General features: G+C 46.1%; 1 long non-coding RNA gene across 3 annotated transcripts; it reads right to left on the reverse strand.

Moving 5' to 3' along the window:
* Positions 1-2,514: 2,514 nt before the first annotated feature.
* LOC134421748 (uncharacterized) lies at positions 2,515-25,575 on the reverse strand. Of its 3 annotated transcripts, none has more exons than XR_010028683.1 (9): positions 24,469-25,575; positions 23,426-23,517; positions 21,353-21,486; positions 16,761-16,847; positions 13,580-13,795; positions 12,341-12,527; positions 11,561-11,807; positions 8,718-8,875; positions 2,515-7,159 (listed from the first exon to the last, which is right to left on the reverse strand). It is a non-coding gene; the product is annotated as an uncharacterized LOC134421748 (long non-coding RNA). The 3 variants fall into 3 exon arrangements; XR_010028682.1 differs by having other exon boundaries at positions 16,761-16,842; positions 21,353-21,490; XR_010028681.1 differs by having other exon boundaries at positions 21,353-21,490.
* Between the last annotated feature and the right edge of the window lie 1,516 nt (positions 25,576-27,091).

A 27,091-nucleotide genomic window follows, 5' to 3' on the forward strand; every position in this document is an offset into this window, starting at 1 on the left:
TTTAAATCTGACTGCAAACAGGATCTCAGTCATAGTGGAAATGTTGAAATCTGCCTGCAAACAGGATCACAGAATCCCTTTAAGTATTTAAATCTTATTGCAAACAGGATCACGGAATCACTCTGTAAATACTTAAATCTTACTGGACACAAGATCACAGAATCACACTAAATATTTAAATTTGCCTGCAAACAGGATCACAGAATCACTGTATAAATATTTAAATCTACCTGCAAACAGGATCACAGAATCACTGCATAAATATTCAAATCCTACTGGACACAGGATCACAGAATCACTGAGTGAATGTTTAAATCTGACTGCAAACAGGATCTCAGTCACAGTGGAAATGTTGAAATCTGCCTGCATACAGGATCATAGAATGCCTTTAAGTATTTTAATCTGCCTGCAAACAGGATCACAGAATCATTTTAAATATTTATATCCGCCTGCAAACAGGATCTCAACCACAATGGGAATGTTTAAATCTAACTGTAAACAGGATCTCAATCACACTGTAAATGGTTAAATCTGCCTGCAAACAGGATGACAGAATCACACAGTGTAAATGTTTAAATCCTACTGGACACAGGATCACAGAATCACACTAAATATTGAAATCTGCCTGCAAACAGGATCTGGAGCTGTCAGGGGTGGCCCAGCAGAGCATCCCCAGCAGCAGTTCCAGCTGTGCCCTGTGAGAAATCAGTGCTCCATTTGTTTCTTGTCCAAGCAGATTTTTTCCCTCAGATTTCATTTTTACTGAACAGCATCTCCCCCAAATCTCAGATGCAGGATAAAATCCATTGTTGGGTTTGTTTTAGGCACCACATCGCAGACACCCATCCTTGAGGCCAGAGCATCCCAAATATCTGCGCAACTGTCACAGCTTCCCTGCCAAAATCCACAGTTATTCCCACTTTCCCAAATAAATCATACAGCAGCCAGCTCTGCACCCTTCCCAAGCTGCAAACAAAACCAGATTTGCAGCTGCCTTTCTGTGGAAAAGGATTATCCAAGATAATTTTCCTCGTTGATTTATTCCCTGAGGCTCAAACCCTTCCTGTTTAAAGAGGAAATTTTAACGTGAGGGGTGAAGCTGTGTAACCTGAGAATTTAGAGCTCAGCAGGGTTGTTTTCTAAATTCTAAACATTTCTGAATTCAAGTCCTAAGGCACAAGGAGACTCCAAACATTAAAACAGCAAACCCAGCCCAGGCCAGCTCCTAGGAATGATCTCTTTAAATCTCAGCTGAGTTCCTTGGCTCAGAGAGTGGGATGTGCTCTCCCTCTAGAGTTGCAGCTGGAGCCCAGAGCTGCAGTGCTTGTCGTTCTTACCCATTCAAACTGAGAAGTGGCCTTGAAAATCCATTTTTGCATCAAACCCTACCACCAGCATTTTACCCAGCCTTGACCAGGGGCCTGAACACATCCCAGAGCACCTTTTATCAAATAGCTGCTAGAAAATCACTCACAAACCCTCATATTTCCACCACTCCTATTTCCATATTTCTCAGCACTCATTATCCTCAGCACATCTTCCTCCTCACTTCTGCCATTGTGATACAATCAAGCAAATTCCCCCTGAAGAGGTTAATTAAAGCCCTCTCTGGTGCTGAGAAAAGCTGCAGGATTGCAGGATCACTCCCTGGAACAGCACAGGAACAAAAAGCATTTGCCTCGTGCCCATCCAAACATCTGAAGTGCAGGCAGGAAAAAGAGGAATAAATAAAAGCTCCCAGAAAAGGAGCTCTGCAGGAAGAGCCATCTGCTCCCCGTGCCCCCAGGAAAAGCAGGAAATTTCCTTGCCAGGAGATGCAGCCAGCCCTGGGGCTCAGAGAGCCAGGACTGCCCTGTCCTGGCACTGGGGAATGTCAGGAATAGTCTGGGATGCACCCTGGTGAACGATGCACAGGCTGCAGGGAATGCTGCCCCGGGGCTGGCAAAGGAGCCCTGGAAACTGGGATGAGGGTCAGGGAGCCTGGCACCTCCCAGGGCTGCAGATATTCCATGGTTTTATTATATTGGCAGGAAATGGGCTGGAATTCACTGAATCACAGAATCACTGGCTTGGGAGAAACCTCCAGGATCGAGTCCAGCCCAGCCCCAATGAGATGGTGTTCACAGGAGTCTTATGTTGAGGGAAGAGACGAGGATCTGACTGCATGTTTCACAAGGCTGATTTATTACTTAATGATATATTGTATATTAACTATATATAACTACACTAAAAGAATAGAAGAAAAGGTTCTCCTCAGAACGCTGGCTAAGCTAAGAGTAGAAAGGAATGATAACAAAGGTTTGTGGCTCGGCTCTCTGTCCGAGCCAGCTGACTGATTGGCCATTAATTAGAAACAACCCCATGAGCCCAATCCCAGATGCACCTGTTGCATCCCACAGCAGCAGATAACCATTGTTTGCATTTTGTTCCTGAGGCCTCCCAGCTTCTCAGGAGGAAAAACCCTAAGGAAAGGATTTTTCATAAAACATGTGTGTGACACCCCAACCCCTCAACTCACCCCTGGCCCCCAGTGCCACATCCAGGCCTTGTTAAACACACCCAGGGATGGGTTTCTGCACCACCTCCCTGGGCAGCCATTCCAGAACTTTAAAAAAACTTTCAGTTAAACACTTTTCCTGATATCCAACCTGTATTTCCCTTGAGGCCGTCCCTGTTCCCTGGGAGCAGAGCCTGGAGGAAGGAAATGGGACCATTGGGGGAGCCTGGAGGAGGGAGCTCAGCCCATCTCTGCTCCACACAGCAGCTCCTGAAACGCAGGCAGGCTCTGATCAGCAGGGTGACCCAGCCTGGACCAAGCAAGCCCAGCTTTAACTGAGCCCTGACCAAGGGGGCCCTGCCAGGACCTCTCCAGCCACTCTGCCGGGGGTACAGGGAGGGAAAGGAGCAAAATCTGACCTGCAAAACCGGCCTAAATAAACCCTCCCTGGCAATCTCCTTGGCATTAATCAAGACAGCATAAATGCTCGTTCAGAGGGAGGGCAATTTGGCTCCACATGATCCAAACCCCACCATCTCCCCACACCCTAAAAGCTTTTCTAACTAACACAGCCTCTTAAACTGTCATGTGCTGCCTCTAAACCATCTCAGCCACTAATCTCTCATGAAAGAATCTCTCTGCTGAAAGGGACTCTCAAGGCCGTGGCTAAAAATTCAATGATTCAATTACTTGGTAGCATTTTAATGAAGTTATTTCAAGAACATGGAATTGATGCCACCTGTGGAATATCTTTTGTATTTTTGATGAATTAGGGGCTTTTTCAGGTCTGATATTGGTGTTTCCAGCAGCCCTTTTGTGCAGTTATTTACCATTCAGCTTAATTACAGCATCCTGCAAGCTCAGCTGTCAGCCCTGACGTTATATAACCCTCTTTAAAAGAAACAGATTATTTAATACAGGGATTGGAAACTGTGACAAAAATCCAGAGAATGAAACAGAAATTTATCTTTCTGAACACATTTTCATTACCCCATAAATTTCCCTGCAAGCTTTGGGAGGCAAACAGGACTCTGTTGAATTTATGGAACCATGTTATTCCAGTTATATAATAGAATAAAGGATAAAAGTCCGTTTGATCCCTGTGTTCTAACACGAGGTTTCTAAAGGAGTTCCCAAATGCCAAGTGCAGTGTTAGCTTTACACAACAATTGGGTTTGTTGAGACTGATGATACATCTTTTAATTAAAAAAATATGGAGAAATTAAATATCGAAATTAAATGCCAAAACGAATATCAAAACAACAAACCCCATCTTCATTTCCACTGTGTAATAACTTAATTCAGATTTCTCTGACAGAATAAAAGTTTTAAAAGTGAGGGTAAAATTTGGCTTGTTCAAAATGCAGTCCTGCAATGTCAGGTATTTTCATTTCCCACCAGTGGAATGATGAAGGGTTTTCCCCTCAGTTAAACTAACACAGGATGTGCCCTCTCACCCTGGGATCAATGGAATCCCTTCCATCAGGGATGAGAAATCTCCCAGATAAACTGGAGGGTTGCACAGCTGAGGAAGAGGAGGGAAAAGAGGAGGGCAAAGAGAGCGTTTGTGTTGGTTTTCAGCTCCTCAGGAATTCATCCACACTTGACCTGAGAGAATATGAATATTAAAACTGCATGAAGTAGGCAAAGAAAAAACCCACAAAATGCCAGAGTTATAAGAGGAAGCGCCGAGTAATAAATGGGAAATAAAAAGCCATTTAAGTGGCTTTAATGCTGAATTGAATCCTCATGAAGGTTTATTAATGAGCTGAGGAATTCCTGCATTAAATTCATATTCAGGCAAAGCTTCCATGCAGGAGGGTCCTGCAGTGCCAGGCTGCTGCTTCCCACAGGGAGAATGCCAGGAAAAACCCTGAACTGCCCTGATTCAGTGGGATTTCTCTGGAAAAAGAGCCTGGGAGCTCCTGGGTGGGAAATGCACCTCAGAGTGATCCTGTGGCATACAAGTGAAGATATTATTGTAAAAAAGGCCGTATAAAACCAGGTCTTGCTCTACTGAATTACCAGCTGAGCCTGCAAGTTCCCATTAAAAAAAAAAAAAATCAGAAAAATAGAAAGTCAATTAACACAACAAAATATTCTTGTAAAGAAAGATAATAGAAATCTGCAATAACAGAAGATCTGTCCCATGAGAATCCACAAAGAAGATATGTAAACACGAAGAAGATATGTAAACACCTGTAGATGAAGTCTTAACATGTACACAAACAAAAACTTCTACACACCCCACAGACACTGATAACAGTGCAGAGACCCCACAGACACCCCAGAGACACAGATAACAGTGCAGGGACCCCACAGCGACACCTTCCACTACCCCAGGGTGCTCCAAGCTGTTAAAAACCTGAATTATTTCCATATCCCGTGTGACTTAATGAACTTGACAAACACATAAATCCCAGGGCGAACAAAAACTGCCCCAGAGCAAACCAAATATTTCCCAAACTTGACTTAAGCAGCAAGGTCAGAATGTGGACATGGCCTTGTTGATGTCCCTTGGAAATGATGTATTTTGACATCCCAATGTGAGGATTCATTTCTTACCCTGCAAAACCCCACGTGGCACCCGACACAAACAGCTCATTCAAACAGGGACCACTGAAAATGCAAACAAATAAAACAAGGAGCCCTGAGAACCAGACAAAGGTGTGCTGAGAATATAGAAACAGCACCCATAAAGCCACTCTTAAAACCACATATAAATAGCCTGTGACTTAACTTGATACATCTATAATAGATAAATAATAAGGGTTTTAAACTCACTCATGGCTGAGCAATCAAGGAGAAAGCCACTCCTGAAGACTCAGGGCTACCAGAACTCCCTGCCACACATTTTAAAAGCAAGCAGCAATTAGGGAGTTGCCTGATCAAAGCTTTTGATGCTGAATTTTCAAAGCAATTTGTAACCATTAAGCAAATGTTTCAGCTCATGGGCAAGGTAAACATGGCTGTGCAGCTTCACTGAAGAGTTAAATTTGAGTAAAAGAGGAAAATGAAACTTCCAGGGTTATGCAAAGAATTTGTATCATCTGAACCAGAGCATAAAGCCCCAATTTGTCCTTTTCTGCCTCGAAGAGATGTGGAAGCTCCTGCCCTGCTGTAATTGTTTTTGTGATAATATTTGCATTATTTCATCGAGCAGGAGAAGAGCCACACTTTGAAATATCAGCACCAGTCCAGAAAACCATTATGAGAAGCAATTACTGCAGGTTACTGATTTGGAGCATCAGGGGAGATGGATTAACTTTGGATTTAAATTTAAAACAAGAATTCTGCTAGACCCTGCGCATCAGATTAATGCTGATAAAGCTCTGAGGGGTTTGGCCCCTCTGGGCTGGACAGGAGGGTAAAACCAGAGTTGTGTTGAGGGTAAAACCAGAATTGTGCTGAGGGTAAAACCAGAGTTGTGTTGAGGGTAAAACCAGAATTGTGCTGAGGGTAAAACCAGAATTGTGCTGAGGATAAAACCAGAATTGTGTTAAGGGTAAAACCAGAGTTGTGTTGAGGGTAAAACCAGAATTGTGCTGAGGATAAAACCAGAATTGTGTTAAGGGTAAAACCAGAGTTGTGTTGAGGGTAAAACCAGAGTTGTGCTGAGGGTAAAACCAGAATTGTGTTAAGGGTAAAACCAGAGTTTTGAGGGTAAAACCAGAATTGTGCTGAGCCCTGAGGAGGGTGGGCCTGACTCTCCCAACATCACCTTTGGAATGCCCGAGGCTGCTCATCCCCCAGGAACCAACTGGAATTGGGTGTTTAGTGAAGGAAAAGCTGTGGGAGAGGCTTAGGAGCAGCTTGGGAACCACACCCAAGAGAAAAAATTCCAGTTTATCCAATATCCAACTCCAGGTGAAACGTGGCACAAAGTTCTCAGCAAACTGGGGGTTATCTTCAGCTCTGGGGTTGGTGGGAGCAAACAAAGCTCCTGAATCCCCAAAACCCAGGTTGAGACCAAGGATTTGCCATTTCCTTACATGAATCCAAGGCCAGATCCAGGTTCAGAGCAGGATTTACCATTTTCCCAGGTGCATACCCGGATTTGCCATTCCCCTATCTGAATCCAGGGCCAAACCCAGGTTGAGACCAAGGATTTGCCATTTCCTTACCTGAATCCAAGGCCAAACCCAGGTTCAGATCAGGGATTTACCATTTTCCTGTCTGAATCCAAACCCAGGTTCAGAGCAGGATTTACCATTTTCCCAGGTTCAGATCAGGATTTGCCATTCCCCAATCTGAATCCAAGGCCAAACCCAGGCTGAGACCAAGGATTTACCATTTCCTTACCTGAATCCAAGGCCAAACCCGGGTTCAGATCAGGGTTTGCCATTTCCCTGCCTGACTCCAAGGCCAGCCCCAGGAGCTGGGATGTTCCTGCAGGGCTCTCCCAAATCTCCCTGAACCCATTCCCGAGTTCCTGCCTGGATTCCACCTAATAACTGGATTCCGCCTAAATGGAGGGGTGTAACCCTCAAACATCATCTCAGAAAAGAGAAAAGCCCATCCCATCCCAGCCCTTCCATGGGCAGCAGCACCTTCCACTGCCTCAGGTTGCTCCACGCTGTTAAAAACCTGAATTATTTCCATGTCCTGGTTTCTCTAGCTGATCCTTCAGGTGTGAACACATCCAGCTGCTCTGGAAAAACACTGAAAATTAAAAAAAAAAATAAAATTAAGCACTCAGATTTCAGAGAATCCCAGCCTGGTTTGGGTTGGAAAGGACCTTAAATCCCACCCAGGGCCACCCCAGCCATGGCAGGGACACCTCCCACTGTCCCAGGTGCTCCCAGCCCCATCCAGCCCCTCTCCAGGTCTGGCTGGGCACGAATTTCACAGCAGAAATATTCATTTTTTCAATGAGCATGCAAAAATGAAAAGGATTAGTGCTTAATAGATGATCTTTCATCATCTGAATTTTAAATGTATTTTAGAGCAGCTTCATTATCTGCTCAGTGGAGCTTTATTTGTAGCAATGCTTCTCCCAGCAGTCCGGGGAGGGGCCAGCAGGAAAAATGGGATTTGCTGGGAATGTAATTGCCCAGGAAAGCAGAACAAAGTAAATTGTGGGGCTGGAGGAGTTATCAACAGCTTCAGGCAGCCAGAAAGGGGCCAGGGATGGACAGAGGGGCCAGCATTCCCAGGGGAAAAATCCTGAATTCCTGTGGGATGGAGTTGCAGCATTCCCAGGGCAGAATTCCTGAATTCCTGTGGGATGGAGACCCAGCATTCCCAGGGCAGAATTCCTGAATTGCTGTGGGATGGAGACCCAGCATTCCCAGGGGAGAGAGCAGAATTCCCCATCCACAGAGCTTCTCCCCGTTGGGAACACAGCAGTGCCAAAATGAAGCTGCTGGAAAAAAGAGGGAAGGGAAAAGAAGGTGGTGGGGAAAGCAGCACTGAAATGTGGGGTGGGAGAAGGGAAAATTCTGCAGGAACCTGCAGGAATCTGCAGCTGCAGAGTTCATTTCTGAGGGTAAATCAGGATCACAGTGAAGAACTGCAGGAATCTTCCCTTTGGAACACGCAGGGTTTGGTTTTCCTGCGGGATTTGTGTGAACCCAATGAAATGAATATTTTATGGGAACCTGTGGAACCCAGTCCTGCCCTGAAGCACACACACGTGCTTTAGAGTCTCAGTTTTCTTCAAACATTCTCTCCAGTTGGCTTTGCTCTGGGCATTTTTGAGTTTGTTTTGGGGGCTGGAGTTTGTTTTGGGATTTTGAGGTGTTTTGGGGTTATTACATTAAAACTATACTAAAAGAATAGAAGAAAGGATTTCATCAGAAGGCTGGCTAAGAATGGAATACCAAAGAATGATCACAGAGGTTTGTGGCTCTGCTCTCTGTCCAAGCCAGCTGACTGTGATTGGCCATTAATTAGAAACAACCCCATGAGACCAATCCCAGATGCACCTGTTGCATCCCACAGCAGCAGATAACCATTGTTTGCATTTTGTTCCTGAGGCCTCCCAGCTTCTCAGGAGGAAAAATCCTAAGGAAAGGATTTTCCATAAAATAAAAGATGTCTGAGACAGCACAGGACTCCCAGCCAGGTCCTGTGCTTTGGTTGGTGCCATAAAACCCAGCCTGGGATGAGGGGGAGGCAATGGCAGTGAGGAGCTGAAATGACTGCAATTTTTTACACTCTTCCCTGGAATTATTCCCACCCTGGAAAATGAAGCAAGTTTTGCCATCTGCCCACAAACCCCTCTCTGCTTCCAGCTCTGACTTGGCTGCTGGTCTCCATAAATCTCAAGTTCCTATGGAAATCACGAGGATCCAGGGGATTAAATAAAGGTGGGTGAGGGCGCCACAAAGCTGGTGTGGGCTGGCAATTCTCCACCTGCTTCCTGAGGCACAGGGGCTGGGAAAAGAGAATGGACAGGAGAGAAAATTCCCTCTGCAAAAGTGCTCCAAATGGCCTGGAAAACAAGGCTTTTCTTTTTTCCCCCTTTGGAGAGGAGGGATGGCTGCAGCAAATAAATGGTGGAGGAAATTGCCTGGAGTTAATTACTTATCCTGTTTATTGCTGCGCTGCAATCAGCCCGAGCTGCTTTCCAGACATCCTCTTAAATCCAAGGAAACAAACAGCAACAAGGACTTGGGAAATGAAAATGGCCCCAAAATGCAGGCTGAGTGTCCTGCAGACAGCACAGGGTCAGGGACAGCTGCTCAGGTGGGACAGGGCTCTCCAGATGGTTCATCAGGATCACGCCTGGATCTCAGCGTGCAACCCCACCCAGCCAGGGCATTCTGTCTGCTTGGGAAACAGAATAAATCAGGGTGGGTTTTTTCCTTGTTTCCCTCTGTTTCTGTGCTGGATTTCATTTCCTGCAGATATTGGGGCAAAGCCTTGTCCATCTGTCAGGAAATCTTGGAATGAGCTGATGCTGAAACCAAAACACTGCCTCTTCACATTGTCACCTTCTCCACAAACCACCCCACAATTATCCCATTACTGCTTCTCCAACACCAGGAATTCTCCTCTCCTCTTATGTGCCTTCATCACATTCACACCCTGGAATTATGTGAATTTTCTCTTGGTTTTTTTTTGTAAAAATTGCAGAGAGAAGCCACTTTGAGCTGGATTAAGCAGAGCCTGGACATTGGAGCAATTCCAGAGCAGGAAAATCCAAGAACCAGGAATTTTCCAGGGTCTTGGAGAATATTTCCATGTCTGTGACGAAGGGAGCCTGTGGGGCATGCTGAGATAATAACAATAACAATAACAATAATAATAATAATTTTTAAACACCCCCAAAACCCCCAATTAATTTCCAAACCCTTTTGTTCTTCCACCAGTTAAACCCCAGCTTTCTCTACCCAAATCCCTCACTTCTGATCCAGGCTCTGATATCAATTTACTCAAAAAAAAAAAAAAGAACAAACATTTTGGGAAGCCTGACCCCTCCCAGGCACCCCGATGGCCCCTTTTCATCTGCTGCATTATCGAACTCCATTGCAATTATTGGCTTTATTTCATATTTTAATGTAATTACACTCGGCCTTTGCTCTAATAAATGCCTGAACCAGGAATTCAGACAAGAAATTCAAACGCCCTGAGCCTGCTGAGGAGAAATGCTGAGAGAAAGGTGATGGTGCTCACACAGCTCTGCTCCCAAATCAATACAGAATACATTCATAAATTAACAATCACTCCAGAGTCAAACACTCATTGCTGGAGGAACACTGCATAATTAAACCACGGGAATGAATAACTAATTAAAATTTAATTTCCATTTTTGGTTCCTTTTTAAAGCCTTTGGTTAAAAAAATTAGCTTGGCCACCTGACTTCATTTCTGCTGGAGGTTACCCTGGTCGTGACTCCAAACACTGCAGGTTTTTAACTGGCTTTGGGCCATTACTTGGGAAAGGGAAAAGGGGAAAAGGAAGGGGGAAAAGGGAAAGGGGAAAGGGGAAAGGGGAAAGGGGAAAGGGGAAAGGGGAAAGGGGAAAGGGGAAAGGGGAAAGGGGAAAGGGGAAAGGGGAAAGGAAAGGAAAGGAAAGGAAAGGAAAGGAAAGGAAAGGAAAGGAAAGGAAAGGAAAGGAAAGGAAAGGAAAGGAAAGGAAAGGAAAGGAAAGGAAAGGAAAGGAAAGGAAAGGAAAGGAAAGGAAAGGAAAGGAAAAAAGCGAAGGGGAAAAAGGGGAAGGGGAAAGGGGGGAAGGGGAAAAGGAAAGGGGAAAAGGAAAGGAAAGAGAAAAAAAAAAAAAAAAAAAGGTGAAAGATATCCCCCAGAAAACTATCCCGAGTACAAATGAGCTGCAAAAGCTAAAAGCAAAGCCCTGCCAGGCAGCTGTACACAGGCCAGAAGCAGGGCAGGCCTGGAGGCAGGGGTTGGGATGCTGTTGTCCAGGGAAGAAGTTAATGATATTCCTTACACCAAATGTGATTTATGATAACCCTGGCTGAGTTTGCACAGGTGCAAAAAGAGTTTGCTCAATTGAGCTGACACGGGAGGTTTTATTGAGATAATAAAAGGAACTATCAGGAAAAAGAAAAGATAGATCCTTGCTGGAATCAATCAAAAAGCCTTGAAGAGACTAACAGAAAAGCCAAGTGAGTTTGCCTGCCAATTCAGGAGTTTAAAGGAGGCAGGAAAATACATTTCAATTATGCAATCAAAGATCACTGAACAATCCAAAGGCTATAAAAACAGGGGCTGAAATATTAAAATAGATAAATCTGAAATAACCCCAAAGACAGGCAGCTCAATAAAGACAACAGCAGTGAGAAGTAATTACAGGGGGAGAAGTGAGCAGCTTGTGAATGAGTTCCCTGGGCCTCAGCCACTGGATCTGGGCAGGAATAAAAGGAATAAAAAGTGCAAGAAGGAGAAAAGCAGTAAAGTGCCAGGGAGGTTAGGATGGATTTAACAGGAATATTGGTGACAAGTGAATGGGAGGTGTGCCCTGTGGGAAGGAGCTGGGAGCATGAAGAGGGAAAGGACAGGTGAAGTTAAAAGTAATACTGAGAATTAATGGGAATTAGAGAAGGAAAATTGTTTATCTGGAGAAGATAACAAAATTCTGATATGCAGGGAAACTTACAGGCATGGAAAACTGAGGATTTTTACAGAGGACACAAAATTCCTTCTTCCTGGGTGTTGATTGAATGGTTTTTGATGCAAGTCTGGCATTCCCTGGTTTCCAGGTTGTCTTCAGTGTTCCTCCCTGTGGGTTTTGTATTCCAAGGATCTCCCTGCCCCACTGGTGGCTGCTGGGGTGGATTTTGTTATGGAATTACAAGTTTGCAGGTCACAGGTCACAGCACATCACATCCAGGACAGTGATGGAGCTGTTGGACAGCGATGCAAAATTCACTTTTATCAGGAATAGGAAAAGTCAGCCTCAGAGCTGGAGTTTGGGAGCACAAACATAAAACATGGCATCTCAGGCCCACAAAATTCACTCCAACTTTGAATTTTGATCAGGAACTAGAGGGAGACAGCTCAGATGTGCAGGGAGGACCTTGGCTCCACCACACCAGGAAAATTCCCTTTTTCACCTCAGTTTTGTAGGAAGTTGAGGCCATTTTCTCCCCTGCAGAGTGCCCTGGCTGGGGATGCTGGGCACTTCACAGTCTCTGAAAGGCTGTTAAAGCACAAACCAGATTTGTTTCACCCATGAAGGAACAGCCAGGCAGGGGGTGGGAGCTGCTGTGATCCCAAATCCCCTTTTCCAGCCCCAACCCCAGGCTGCCCCTCCCGAGCTGAGCAGAATGCACTAAAGCAGCAACTCCTCGCATTTGGACTAATGAAAATCTGGCTACACTGACTTAAGGCAATTCGCAGTTGTTAAATTTAATTTCCCATCAATAAATATAATTACCTAATTCAATTTCTGCCTCTTAATAAAAATGGTTTCCAATGTCGTTAGAGCCTCAATCCCCAATATCTGAGGCTGCTCAGGATTATGGGCTGTGTAAATACAATTTCTGCAAGCAGATGGATTTTCCATGCAGATGGAGAAACACAAATTGGAATCAGTGGCTCTGGCAGCTTCCAACACCTTCAACCTGAAAAAAAAGAGAAACAATAAAATTACAGAGGTTTATTTCCCCTCTATCTTGCTGAGAAGGGAAAAGCTCTGCTTGTGCCTTCTTTAATTTGACAAGGCTTAAGATGTTCCTTTTCAGGGATTTAATTAGCTAAAATATATCCCCAGCAGAAAAATTAGGAGTGTCCTCGAGGTTTATTTGGCGCTCTGCAAACACTGGAGCTCCCTCTTGAAAGGGAAATTTCCTGCCTGGATGATGGTGCAGGTTTTAATGAAGCCACTTGACCACAGCTCTGGGAGCCAGGAGAGGATTTTCCTCGCAGATCTGTGTCAAAATGTGATAATGGTGAAAGGCCTTGAGCTGCACCAGGGGGGTGAGGTTGGGTAATGGGAAATTTCCTCATTTCTGCATGGAAAGGGTTCGGGCACAGGGAGCTCACATCCCAGAGGTGTCCAAGGAATGGGTGGCTGTGGCACCTGGGGACAGGGACAGGGATGGATGTGGTGGAGTTTGGGTTGGAGGGACCCCAAATCCCCCCCAGTGCCACCCCTGCCATGGCAGGGACCCCTCCCACTGTCCCAGGTGCTCCCAGCCCCAGTGCCCAGCCTGGCCTTGGGCACTGCCAGGGATCCAGGGGCAGCCACAGCTGCTCTGGGCACCTGTGCCAGCCTGGGGACACAGACCATCACAGACATCTTTTATGGAAAATCCTTTCCTTAGGGTGTTTCCTCCTGAGAAGCTGGGAGGCCTCAGGAACAAAATGCAAACAATGGTTATCTGCTGCTGTGGGATGCAACAGGTGCACCTGGGATTGGGCTCATGGGGTTGTTTCTGATTAATGGCCAATCACAGTCAGCTGGCTCAGACTGTCTGAGACACAAACCTTTGTTATCATTCTTTCTTTTTCTATTCTTAGCCAGCCTTCTGATGAAATCCTTTCTTCAATTCTTTCAGTACAGTTTTAATGTAATATATATCATAAAATAATGAATCAGCCTTGTGACACATGGAGTCAGATCCTCTCTTCCCTCATCCTGGGACCCTGTGAGCACCACCACACACAGCTTTACCTGGACACAAGATCTCTCCGTGGCCACAGTTTCCTCCCTGTGTCCCATTTCCAAGGCTGTGCAGAAGTTCCCACTGCAGGGATCGATTTTGAGCCTCAGCTTGGGAACTGCACCAGCATTCATGCCCTGAGTGACTGAGAGGCCCTGGTGCAGGAATGAGGTGAGAATCCATCACTGCCACGGCTGCCACCTGCAATCCCAACCACTGCTGAGCACCTGGAGAGCAGGGGAACGGGGGAAAATGGGAATGAAGGCAGCCTTAAAAAACTAAACCCGAGAAAACTTTGCAGAATACAAATCAGAGCCCAGCCACAGCTGGTGTGGAGCTTTTAATTGCTTTTAAGGGAAGCAATTCCCCGTGGGCTGGGAAGATGGGACAGCTTGAGGTCTGAAGTCATTTACCAAGTCTATTGTTCCGAGGTGCCTCCAGGCAGAATCACTTCTCTCTTTGCTGGGCTTTTTTTTTTCTTTTTTTTTAATATTGTTTAGCTGTGGGAAGCATCATTCCAGCCTGCCATGTGCAAATTTGTGTTGGCTTTGCTGGCAATTAGGCCAGTCCTGGTGGGATGGGGGATGCTCCAGCAGGGCAGGGATCTGCTGGCACCAGGCTGGGCTGGCTGGGGCAGAGACCCCTCCAAAGCCCACTGCAGCTTCCCAGCCTCCATTCCCTGTGCTGGGAGCGCATTTTCCAGCTGAACTAAAATGCTGTTTGCTCCTTTTCCATCACAGCAGGCTCGGTGGGGAGCTCCAGCAGGGAGGAAAAGGATAAATGCACGTTTTGCCACCCAAATTCCAAAGAGAATCTTTGCCTGTCCCATTTCTCTCCCTGCACAAACGTTGCTCCCTTCGTGCTCTCTCTCCCCATTCCCAGGCACTGGGCCCACATCCCAGATTCTCACTTGGAAAATCACACTCCAGGCTCAGCCTCAAGCACAATCCAGACAGAAATGGTGAAAGTGACCCCAGGAATCCCAGGAGCCTGGGAAAGAAGGTTGGAGTCCCTCCTGGGGAAGGCTTGGCAATGTGGTGAAGTCCTTTACCAGAATAACAGAATAACCCTGGTGATGTCCTTTAACAGAATAACCCTGGTGATGTCCTATATCAGAATAACCCTGGTGATGTCCTTCACCAGAATAACAGAATAACCCTGGTGATGTCCTTTAACAGAATAACAGAATAACCCTGGTGATGTCCTTTAACAGAATAACCCTGGTGATGTCCTTCACCAGAATAACCCTGGTGATGTCCTTTAACAGAATAACCCTGGTGCTGTCCTATAACAGAATAATCCTGGTGATATCCTTTACCAGAATAACTGAATAACCCTGGTGCTGTCCTATAACAGAATAACCCTGGTGCTGTCCTATAACAGAATAACCCTGGTGATGTCCTTTAACACCCACCCCTTCACAGAGGCTGCTGCTGAAAGCCTCTCCCCAAACCACATCCTCATCCTTTCCCTCACTCTCTCTGAGCAGAATAACCCAATGTTCCCCTAAAATTCACCAGGTGAGCTCCCAGCAGAGCTGCAGCCAGAGCAAATGAGGCAGATATTTACATTTTCTGAGATAATCCCAACCGAGTCAGGAGTGTGATGAGGAGGAAACTCGTGGAGAGGAAGGAAATGCAGAGAACAATATTTCTGCAGCATCAGCAGGCCCTGACTTGGCTGCACTTAAAACAAAGTCATTTCATTTGCAGTTATTTCTGCCTGCTTCCCAGCCTGTCTGCTCAGGCTGGGTGGAACACCTGATTTATTGCAGACTGCTGCCAGTGGCTGAGGAGCTTTTGGGGAGTTTGTCAGAGTTCAGCTGCACTTCTTCACTGCCACTGGTGTTATCTTTAAAGGATGAATTATGGAAAAGGGGAAGACAAAAAGAAGAAAAGGGGAAAAACAAAGGAGTGCATCAATTTGGCCATGAAAAACAGCCCCTGGTGGCAGATAAAGCAGGGGCTGTCATGGCAGCCTGGGATGAAAGGGAGGTGTGGAGGAATGAGGGATGAAAAGGAGGTTGGGGGAATGAGGGATGAAAAGGAGGTGTGGGGAATAAGGGATGAAAGGAGGTTGGGGGAATGAGGGATGAAAGGGAGGTTTGGGGAATGAGGGATGAAAAGGAGGAGTGGGGGAATGAGGGATAAAATGGAGGTGTGGGGAATGAGGGATGAAAAGGAGGTTTGGGGAATGAGGGATGAAAAGGAGGAGTGGGGGAATGAGGGATGAAAAGGAGGTTTGGGGAATGAGGGATGAAAGGGAGGTTGGGGGAATGAGGGATGAAAAGGAGGTTTGGGGAATGAGGGATGAAAAGGAGGTTTGGGGAATGAGGGATGAAAAGGAGATGTGGAGGAATGAGGGACTTGTCAGAGAGGGGTTTTCCATGAGGATTGCACAGCTGATCCTCAGCCCCAGGGACTGATGCACACAGCTCGCCCTGAGCTGCTGTTTGTTCCCCTCACACAAAGGGTGAGTGAAGGGAAGATGGAAGGAGTGCCCTTGTTGCAAACACCTGAGAAATGGTGAATTGTGGTAATTTTGATTAATGTGTGTTAATTGATCATCCCAGCTGGCATTAGCCCCCATCAATAATGAAAATGGTGGTGAAAGAGAGAAAAATGTTGGTGTCTGTACAGTGGCAGAGCCAGAAGTGTTGGATCCATGGTTTTCCCAGCAATTTTGGTTTCCTTTCATTTGTTTTCTTGGGGATCCTGGGCACAGAGCCCCGTGTGGAGCCAGGGCTGGGCTGGAGCTGCTCCTGAGGGGCTGCAGGGAGGAGTGCAGTGGGAAATGGATTATTCTGTTATAGGACATCACCAGGGTTATCCTGTTATTCTTTCTGTTATAGGACATCACCAGGGTTATCCTGTTATTCTGTTATAGGACATCACCAGGGTTATTCTGTTATAGGACATCACCAGGGTTATTGTTATTCTGTTAAAGGACATCACCAGGGTTATTGTTATTCTGTTGTAGGACATCACCAGGGTTATTCTGCTCACAGAGAATGAGGCACAGGATGAGGCTGTGGTTTTGGGGAGGTTTCCAGCAGCAGCCTCTGTGAAGGGGTGGGTGTTAAAGGACATCACCCCATGCCCTGAGCACTGGGAGGTCAGGGTCAGTCTGGGAGGATCTGGGGGGGATCTGGAGAAGGGAAATGGGAGAAGAGGGGTTAAAGCACCAGCTCACATTGTTTCTCTTCTGGAGCTGCTGGGTGTTCTGCTCCTCCCAGGAATTCCACTGTACAATGCACAGCTCCCCTGTAGGGCTCCTGCTCTGAGACAGAGACAATTGTCACTCCCAATGCACAACTGTCATTCCCAATCCACAATCGTCATTCCCAATCTATGATAGTTATTTCCAACCCACAACTGCCATTCCCAACCCACAACTGTCATCCCCAATCCACAACTGCCATTCCCAATCCATATTTCCATTCCAAATCCATAATTGCCATTCCCAACCCACAACTGCCATTCCCAATGCATAATTGCCATTCCCAATCCATAATTGTCATTCCCAATCCATATTGCCATTCCCAACCCACAACTGTCATCCCCAATCCACAACTGCCATTCCCAATCCACATTGTCATTCCCAATCCATATTGCCATTCCCAATCCATATTGCCATTCCCAATCCATAATTGCCATTCCCAATCCACATTGTCATCCCCAATCCACATTGCCATTCCCAACCCACAACTGCCATTCCCAACCCACAACTGCCATTTCCAATCCATAATTGCCATTCCCAACCCACAACTGCCATTTCCAATCCACATTGCCATTCCCAATCCACAACTGCCATTCCCAACCCACAACTGCCATTTCCAATCCATAATTGCCATTCCCAACCCACAACTGCCATTTCCAATCCACATTGCCATTCCCAATCCATAATTGCCATTCCCAACCCATAATTGCCATTCCCAACCCACAACTGCCATTTCCAATCCACATTGCCATTCCCAATCCATAATTGCCATTCCAAATCCATATTTCCATTCCCAATCCACATTGTCATCCCCAATCCATAATTGCCATTCCCAACCCACAACTGTCATTCCCAATCCATAATTGCCATTCCCAATCCATATTGCCATTCCCAATCCATAATTGCCATTCCCAATCCATAATTGCCATTCCCAACCCACAACTGCCATTCCCAATCCATATTTCTATTCCCAATCCAAAATTGCCATTACCAACCCACAACTGCCATTCCCAATCCATAATTGCCATTCCCAATCCATATTGCCATTCTCAATCCAAAATTGCCATTCCCAACCCACAACTGCCATTCCCAATCCATAATTGCCATTCCCAATGCAATGTTTCTGCACCCATCCCAGCACAACAAAAACCTGGTGCAGAGAGTCCAGAGTGCTCTGCTCTGCAGCCAGGCTGGGAGAGCTCACCAGGAGCCCCTTCCAGACCAATTCCAGCCATAAACACCCAAACTTCATTTTCTTCACTTCACCACTGACCCCTGGTTTCTCCTGAGCAGAGAAAACTCCATTTGCAATTATCCTTGGGAACGAGCCAGGTTGTTCCAGGGCTGCCCTTGGATACCATCAGGCTGTAAATGCAAGCTCTGAAGTGCTCAGAACCTGCCACTTCCATGCTTCAAATACACAGGAACACCAGAAAACAAACCAAAAAAACAAAACAAAACAAAAAAAAAACCCCAAAAATAAAATAACCCCAAAAAATCCCAGGGATGGCAATCTCCCCTTCCCTGAGGGTTTCTGAGAGCCCCTCAGCAGTCAGAATTCCTGCTATTTCTCCTCTCCCAGGCTGATATTTCACCCCACACGGATTGCTGTCTGTACCTTGGCAGGAAGGTCCTCTCCCTGAACTGCCCCTGGAGAAACTGGGCTCAGAAATGCCCATCAGAGGAGCTGCTTGTTATTTAAACAATTATTATGAGGCATCTCATGGAAAAGGTCTGTTTTATGCTGATGGCCCCTACGGCTGATGGCTCCAGTGAAGGATTTCAGCATGAGCTGCACGCTGTAAAATTCATGGCATGGCTGGGTTGGAAGGGACTCCAGTTCCCAGAATTCAAATCTCATTTTCTGGGGGTATTTGATCCCAGCAAGGGCCAGCTAAACAAGGCAATTTGGTCCAAAGCCTGGGGATGCAGCATGGAAAATACAACAGCAGCTGATTTACTCCTCAGCCTCAGAAATGTTTTCACTCCAAGCCTGGCAGACAAATGGAGAGCTCAGCCCAGGATCTCCAGCAGAGCTGTAGAAACAATTGATTTTCCAGTTCAGTAGCCAAATTGGAAAAGTAAATAGTTTGAAATTACCCAGAGTGGGGCTTTTTGTTGGTTTTCTTGTTGAATTGAAACATGGGCTGAGGAGCTGCAGCTTCCCCAGCAGCCTGGGCAAGGGATTTCCAGCCAACACAGGGATGGTCAGGACTGAGCACCCTGATCCCTCAATAAAAGGGTTCTTGTCACCACCCTGGGCCTGTGTGGGAGGAGAGTGGGGGCCCTCTCCCTGCTCCTGTTCCCATGGGCTCCATCAGCTGAGAAAAGCCAGGGCCAGGTGTCCTCCACCAGCCCTGCCTCACACCAGGGGATGGAATTATTCCTACAGGAATTATTGCCAATGGAATTGCTGCCAATTTAATTATTCCCACAGGAATTATTCCCAATGGAAGTATTGCCAATGGAATTATTGCCACAGGAATTATTCCCACAGGAATTATTGCTGATGGAATTATTGCCAATGGAACTATTCCCACAGGAATTATTCCTGATGGAATTATTACCAATGAAATTAATCCCACAGGGATTATTGCCACAGGAATTATTATTCCCACAGGAATTATTGCTGATGGAATTATTATTCCCACAAGAATTATTCCCAATGGAATTATTCCCACAGGAATCATCGCTGATGGAATTATTCCCGACAATGGAGTTATTCCCAAAGGAATTATTATTCCCACAGGAGTTATCCCCTGGTTTCCCATTGGTTCCAGGAAGCCAACAGCTCCATTTCCCAGGTCTTGGATGGGAAGCCAAACACATCAGAGCTGAAATTGCTTCTCTACAGCTGGAGCTGCACCACAGGGTCACTGAGAAACCTGGCAGCCCATGGAGTCCAACCAACTGGTGCCATCCCACCCTGTCCCCAGCCCAGAGCTCCGAGTGCCAGCTCCAGGTGCCACCTGCAGGGATGGGCACTGCAACCCTCCCTGGGCAGCGCCTGAGCCCCCTTTCCATGGGGCAATTCCTGCTGTGCCCACCCTGAGCTGCCCTGGCCCAGCCTGGGGCCGTTCCCTCTGCTCCTGTCCCTGTTCCTCCCCAGCTCCTGCTGGACTTTCCTGGAGGAGCAGAAGTTCCCCCTGAGGTTCCTCTGCCCAGGTTTTGGTGGGTTGCTGCAGAAGGGAGCCGTGCAGAGATTCCAGTCCCTGGCAGCACCAGATTCCCAGGAACAAGCTGGTAATTGTTCCAATAACAGGGATTGGCACCCACACAGATCCAGGACGTTCTGCAGGCTGCAAAAACCAGCAGGAAGGAACTGGGAACAGGGAATGGCTTTTCAACCAGACACAAGTGAGAGCTCTCAGCCAAATCCAGTCACAACAATTAACCGAAAATTGCAAATTATTATTAAAAATTACTGAAAAAATTATCTCTGTTTTGACTCAGAAATGCAAAATCTGTGAGTTCTGCTGTATCTATTTATTTAGAAAGATTATAATCTCCTAAAGATAATAAGAAATGCTTTACCAAACACTTGGAGATGGTCTTTCCAGTATTTTCTTAAAACTAATCAAGTTCTAAATCCCAAGTTTCCTTTTATAAACAAGGTCATAAAATGCCTTAAAAATCTCCCAGGAAATTCATGGAAATTTATTCAGTCTGGTATGAGAGAGTAAATCTCTGTTATGCTTGTGGATCCTTCCCCAATCCATGTACATTTTAATTAAGCCCATTAATTTTACAGGATTGCTGCTTGTTTGTTGCTGGATTGTTGCTCTGAAGAAAGCAGCTTCTTTTCTATAAGGAAATTAAATTCCAAGAGCTTCAAAGTAAGGTTTTATACCAACCAGCACTGAAACCAGCACTGAGAAACACAAAACATTTCCTGCCGCATAGAAAGCTTGGTTTGGTTTTCTCGTTTGTGTAACACCATGAAAAAATTATTTATTTTATTATGGGTCCACTGGGAAAATCCATGTGCTTCCTTAGGCTCTGTGTCATTCCAAAGGATCCTGATCCATTACCTACTATCTAAGATTGTTGGAGGAATTTCCATCTGTCATTGTGGCTTCCAGGCCAGATTTCCTCATTTTCTGGTCATTATTGATTTGATTTTTTGCAGCAACTCTTCCACCTCTGATGTTCGATTTTATCTCAATCTTTACCAGCACTCAAGAACTCAAAGCCAATTAAAACATCCTCAGGGAAAAATGGGTTTGTAGTTTGACAAATATTCCATGAAGCTGCTCAGGACTGGGATTGAAAGCTTAGAAGCCTGAAAACAAGGAATGGTTTGGGCTGGAAGGGACCTAAATCCCATTTAGTGCCATGGGAGGGACACCTTCCACTGTCCCAGGTGCTCCCAATGTCCAGCCTGGCCCTGGGCACTTCCAGGGATGGGTATCCACAATTTTCCTTGGATATTATTCTCCCTATTGGCACAAAATCCACACAAAACCCATCACGCAAGTTCAGTGAAGCAGACTTGAAAATCTCTGAGTTTCTGTCTAAATTACCGTCAGCACTGGAAAAAAAAACACAACCAAAAAACAACTTACTTCAGTGCAGGGACTTAAATTGTCAGAAGAATTCCTTGTGTCTCCATAAAGGCAACATAAATCCTGGCAAAAGCCATTCTCCACCCAAAACAACTCATTCTCCAGGTTGTGTTTTCCCAGGCTGCCTCCGGAACCTGTCTGGGAGGAAAATGAAGAACGAGTACATGGAGGAAATCATAATTTACAAGATGTTCTGAAGCCAGGCTGCATTTAAAACAACTGGAATTTGAGATTCGCTTGTCAGGGAGGAAAAAAAAAAAAAAAAGAGCTAACAAGGAAACGATGTAAATGCAGCGCATTTGTTGTGCTCCTGCTAAAAATGCTGGAGGTGTCTGACAAATCCCCATAATGAGCTCCCATCTGCAGGTGGAAGGAGAGGGAAACTCGTTCAGGGCTGCAGGGAGTGGGAGAGCAGGGAAAACCTGGAAAGGCAGAGGCAGCACCAACAGGAGCTCTGAGCCTCGCCGTGTGTTTTCCTTGCAATCCAAGGAATAAACTGATTCTTTGTTGGGAAAATAATTCAGTATCGAGAAGGGGAAAGGCTTGCGGCTCATGAAGTTTGTGCCCTCTGGTAACAGCATTGTATTTATTTAGAAAGATGACAGCAGAGGTTTGTGCCCTCTGGCTCTAAGGGAAGCAGATCCCAGAATCCCAGACTGGTTTGGGTGGGAAGGGCCATGGAAATCCATCCCTAAATCCCAGCCCCTGTCCCTGTCCCACATCCCTTGGGCACTGCCAGGGATCCAGGGGCAGCCACAGCTGCTCTGGGCACCCTGTGCCAGGGACACAGAACATGGTAAAAGACCCAAAGTAGCAAAGTTGAAGGAAAATGTTTTGAAATATTATTTTAAATAAAATTCCCGCCAGTTAAGAGCAAAGCCAAGCCCCAAAGCCTTGAGGTTCCATGAGTGCAGAGGGAGAGCATCCTAGAGTAAATCCAGGCTTGATCCACACAGGAGCTGGACTCTGTGGGTCCCTTCCAGCTCAGGATATTCCAGTTCTCCTGCCTGGCACTGCCACCTTCCCCTCCCACCCTGTGCACACCACTCGTGGCTCTTGCCCCGCCAATCCCAATTCCAAAGTGCATTTTTGTGCCATTCAGGTGTCCAAGGTCCTTTTTTTGGGCTCTCTCCTTTCCTTCACCAGAAAATAGTATCTTCTCTCAATCACAAAACAAACAAGGTCCAACTAAACCTCACAGAATTGTGGAAAATCCTGAGCTGGGGCCCACAGGGATCACCCAGTCCAGCTCCAGACCCTGCACAGGACATCCCAAAATCCCACCCTGTGCTGACAGCACTGTCCAACCCCAGCAAAGGCTTGCCCATGGTGAATTAAATCAAAATTTGGGAGACAAAATCTCAGTCCTACACAATTTTGTCTCCCCCACTGCCAGTCCAGGCCTCAAAAATTGTGCAAAAAATCCCAACTCCTCCTTCCAGCCTCACTCTAAACCCTCCCAATTGCTTCTCTCCATTTCCAGCTCTTCGCCCAAGGCTCCTAAAACATCACGCGGGGATTTGGGAGCCCCATTTGAAACAAATTGTTTTAATTAAACCAGTAATTTCCAACCCCCAGAGATGTAAACTATTAAAGAGCTGCCAGGAGGGAGAGGCGCTGATGGAGAGCAGCGAGCAATTACAGCCAAGCTGCTGCTGGTTCTCTGGGAAAAGGGCTGGGAAAGCAGAGCCAGGCGTCCCTCATCACCCCCAGAGCATCCCCAGAGCTCAGGATCCTCCTCCCAGAAAGGAGAACACTCAGCTGGAAATCAACCAGAGAGGGGCATCTAAAAATAAATATATATTTGCAATTTCCACTCTGATCTGCTGAAGTGCAGAAGCAGAGACTCATGGAATGGTTTGGTTTGGAGGGACTCCAAATCCCCCCAGTGCCACCCCAGCCATGGCAGGGACACCTCCCACTGTCCCAGGGTGTCCCAATGTCCAGCCTGGCCCTGGGCACTGACAGGGATCCAGGACCTGCCCACCCTGCAGGGAACCATTCCTGCCCAACATCCCATCAAAATTTACCTTTTTTTCAATTTTGCCACATTTCAGCATTTCAGGGACTTACCCTTCTCAAGAAAACCACCCTGTTCTGGAAGCCAGGAGATCCAAATTTCACTTCCAGGCACCATCATCTCTCCTGAAATAATCCAGAATTGCCTATATTTGGAAACACACACACACACACACACACACAGAAAAGAAATAAAAAATTTAAAGCCATTTTTGCAATGTGGATTGCTAGTGAGGAACACAGTTCAGTTTGTGTTCAACAACTCAGCTTCTCGGAGTGAGAGGCAAAGCATGGCAGCACAACTCCTGAGGGAGGAAAAAGTAAGAAAACAAAAACTTGAAAACCCCAGAACTTTTCCCAGCTGAAACCTCCATCTCTTTGCTGTCAATCACAGGCAGATTTCCCCTGGGTTTCTCCTCAGGGAGCCCAGAGCAGCTCTGTGCACCCACAGCCCCCAGAGCCGCTCATTGCTCCTGGGAGTTCCCGTCAGCCGCCAGCTCTGGGGACGGCCGGGAGGAGAAAAGTGGGATTCTTGTTAACAGCTCCCTCCCTGCTCACTCCAGGCTCGTTAAATCCCAGCAAGATCAAGCAGCCATTCCAGGCAGTGCCATGTGGAGCCTTTTCCCTCCTCTCACAACCCCAGTGTCACCAAAGCAAACGAGCGCCGCACTTTGTCACACACACCTTTTATGGAAAATCCTTTCCTTGGGGTTTTTCCTCCTGAGAAGCTGAGAGGACCCAAATGTAAACAATGGTTATCTGCTGCTGTGGAATGCAACAGGTGCAGCTGTGATTGGTCTCATGGGGTTGTTTCTAATTAATGGCCAATCACAGCTGGCTGGGACAGAGAGCCGAGCCACAAACCTTTGTTATCATTCTTTGCTATTCTATTCTTAGCCAGACTTCTGATGAAATCCTTTCTTCTATTCTTTTAGTATAGTTTTAATGTAATATATATCATAAAATAATAAATCAGCCTTATGAAACATGGAGTCAGATCCTCGTCTCTCCCCTCACCCTGGGACCCCTGTGAACACCATCACAGTACTTCACCCGTAACCCTCCTGCAAGAATTAAACAACATTAAACAGAATTACCAGGGCTGGAATGACGGGCAAATCAGGCCTCTTAGATCGCACTGGAGGATGTTTAAGCAGACATCCCACAAGGGCAAGCAGACAAATTGAGGTTTCCCGCTGCAATCCCGGGGACAGCGGGAGAATGCTAAGCAGGGATCCAAGCGACGCGGTGGCGCAGCAAAACGTTTTGCCTTATTTCTAATTTAAATGTAGTCACGGAGATGGGGAGCCTGGAGGCACCAATCAAAGCCCACAGGATGATTAAGTCCTCTGAGCACACCGAAATCACCACTGCCCAGCACCGCTTGAGTTGTCCAAGGAGGAATTCTCTCAGCACAAAGTCGCTTGCTGCCTTTCATTTTTTTTTAAGTGTTTTCAAAAAACATGATTTCTCTGTGGCAAAGGAACCCTTTGAAGCGGCCCAAATAGCCTTTGAAGTGAAAATAGAGGAGTCATTCTGTATTCATGCCCCCTTTTTCCCTCTCCCCCCTCCCAAAAATGGAGGTGTAGGACTTGGTGAAAAATTCATGTCCTGGAATAGGCGGCCTCGCTGGTGACATCAGAGGCATTCAGGGGAACAAAATGGCACTAAAATGGGAGTGGAGAGATCCTCGGGTGCAAATCAAAGACTCTGGATGGAAATGCTGCTTAATTAGTGCAGATAAAGAGGCACAAACTGGCAGGCAGAAGGTGGCAAGGCAGAAAATTCAGGAGGCATTAATGGGCTGGTGAAAATGTCGCTCTTTGGAGCTGCCAGCCTCGCTTAGAAAGCTAAAAAATTTATTAAACCTCGGTGAATGTTGCTTTTCTCAGTCACAGAGGCCATTAAGAACTCCGGGAAGTGGTGGATGCCACACAGTCCATTAGCAGCTGGATGTTAACGCTGTTCTCTCCCTCCTTCCATCCCCATAAATGTATTTCTCTCCTCTAATATTTCCTAAGAGGCTCCTGTGGCACAGATTTTCCCTTGCACGTCTTTCCTCAGCCTCAGAACAAATGAGACTGGCTGGTCTCACTCAGAAACTGAAAGTTTTCAGGTAGTTCTCTGCGGAATGATGAAATATCCCACAGGTTCCAGAAAGCAATTGGTAAATACAGGCTCCTGCTTCCATAAAAAGCAATTTATTAAACACAAATGTTCGGCAATGTGAAGTGTTTTACTGCTGCAAATTCAATACTGCTCGAAACACACTCTGAAGTCAATAACCCAGCAGTAAAAGCAGCAGCACACACACAAATGTCTCATCTTATTCCACAAGCCACCATTTCCTCCCACACAAAATTCCCATCAAAACATCAGCTTCGAATTCTTACCTGAGCTGTCCAGTTGAAGAAGCAGCAACTTGTTTTTTGTTTTTTTTTTTTTGTTTGTTTTTTTTTTTTTATTTTTACTTTTTTTTTTTTAATAATTCCTCAGCACTTAAATCCCTTTTCATGTATATTGGATGTTTAGGAAGAGGGAAATAGTCTTCCTGGGAAAGAAAAAAATCATGCAAATAAATCATGCAACAGGAAAGCTCATAAATCTACATTTATATTGGAAGTAAAACTGAACTCACCAGAGGTGATTTACTGCCTCTAATAATGAATGTGACTATTGGGTCCTTAGATTTTCATTAGTGTGGTGAAAGAATTTATTTTATGTGCAAATATTTAAATACTCGCAGAAAGCAAATGTAAAAATATTGCAAATATTAAGCCCCCAATTACTTCGAGTTATGTGAAAGTTTATTGAAAAATAATTTCCTGCCTGCAGAAAAATAGACTGTCAAAATCTGGGGTTCCTGCTTTGCCCGGGAGCCCGAGGAGTTTGATGGCTCTGTTTGGAGACTGGCTGAGGAAATCTGAGCATTTCCCACAGAAACGGGCAGGGAGCAGGTGGCACTTTGGAGATTCCTTATGAGTCATGGAGTTGTTAAGGCTGGAGAAGCTCTCACAGAGTCCCACCATTGCCAGCATCATTCCCGATGTCCCCAAGTGCCACCTCCACAGGGCTGTGAAGCCCCCAGGGATGGGCACTCCAGCCAGGGCTTGACCACACTGCCAGTGACAAAATTCTCACCCACCAGCACCCAACCTGAGCCTCCCATGGAGTGTCACACACATCTTTTATGGAAAATCCTTTCCTTGGGATTTTCCCTCCTGAGAAGCTGGGAGGCCTCAGGAACACAATGCAAACAATGGTTATCTGCTGCTGTGGGATGCAACAGGTGCATCTGGGATTGGGCTCATGGGGTTGTTTCTGATTAATGGCCAATCACAGCCAGCTGGCTTGGACTCTCTGTCCGAGCCACAAGCCCTTGTTATCATTCCTTCTTTTTCAATTCTTAGCCAGCTTTTTGATGAAATCTTTTCTTCTATTCTTTTAGTATAGTTTTAATGTAATATATATCATAAAATAATAAATCAGCCTTGTGAAACGTGGAGTCAGATCCTCGTCTCTTCCTCATCCTGGGACCCCTGTGAGCACCAGCTCAATGGAGGAGGGAGGAGGAAGGAGCAGAGCCTGTGAGCTGCTGATGGTTTGGGGGACAGCAAAGGTGAGGAGTCCTTGCTGCCACCAAGGGATCGTGGGTTTGTCCTTCCCTGGTGGATGCCAGGATGAGGAGGACATGGAGCGACGCCAGAAGAGGCCATGAGG

This window comes from Melospiza melodia, chromosome 9 (genome assembly GCF_035770615.1).
Source record: "Melospiza melodia melodia isolate bMelMel2 chromosome 9, bMelMel2.pri, whole genome shotgun sequence".
NCBI lineage: Eukaryota > Metazoa > Chordata > Aves > Passeriformes > Passerellidae > Melospiza > Melospiza melodia.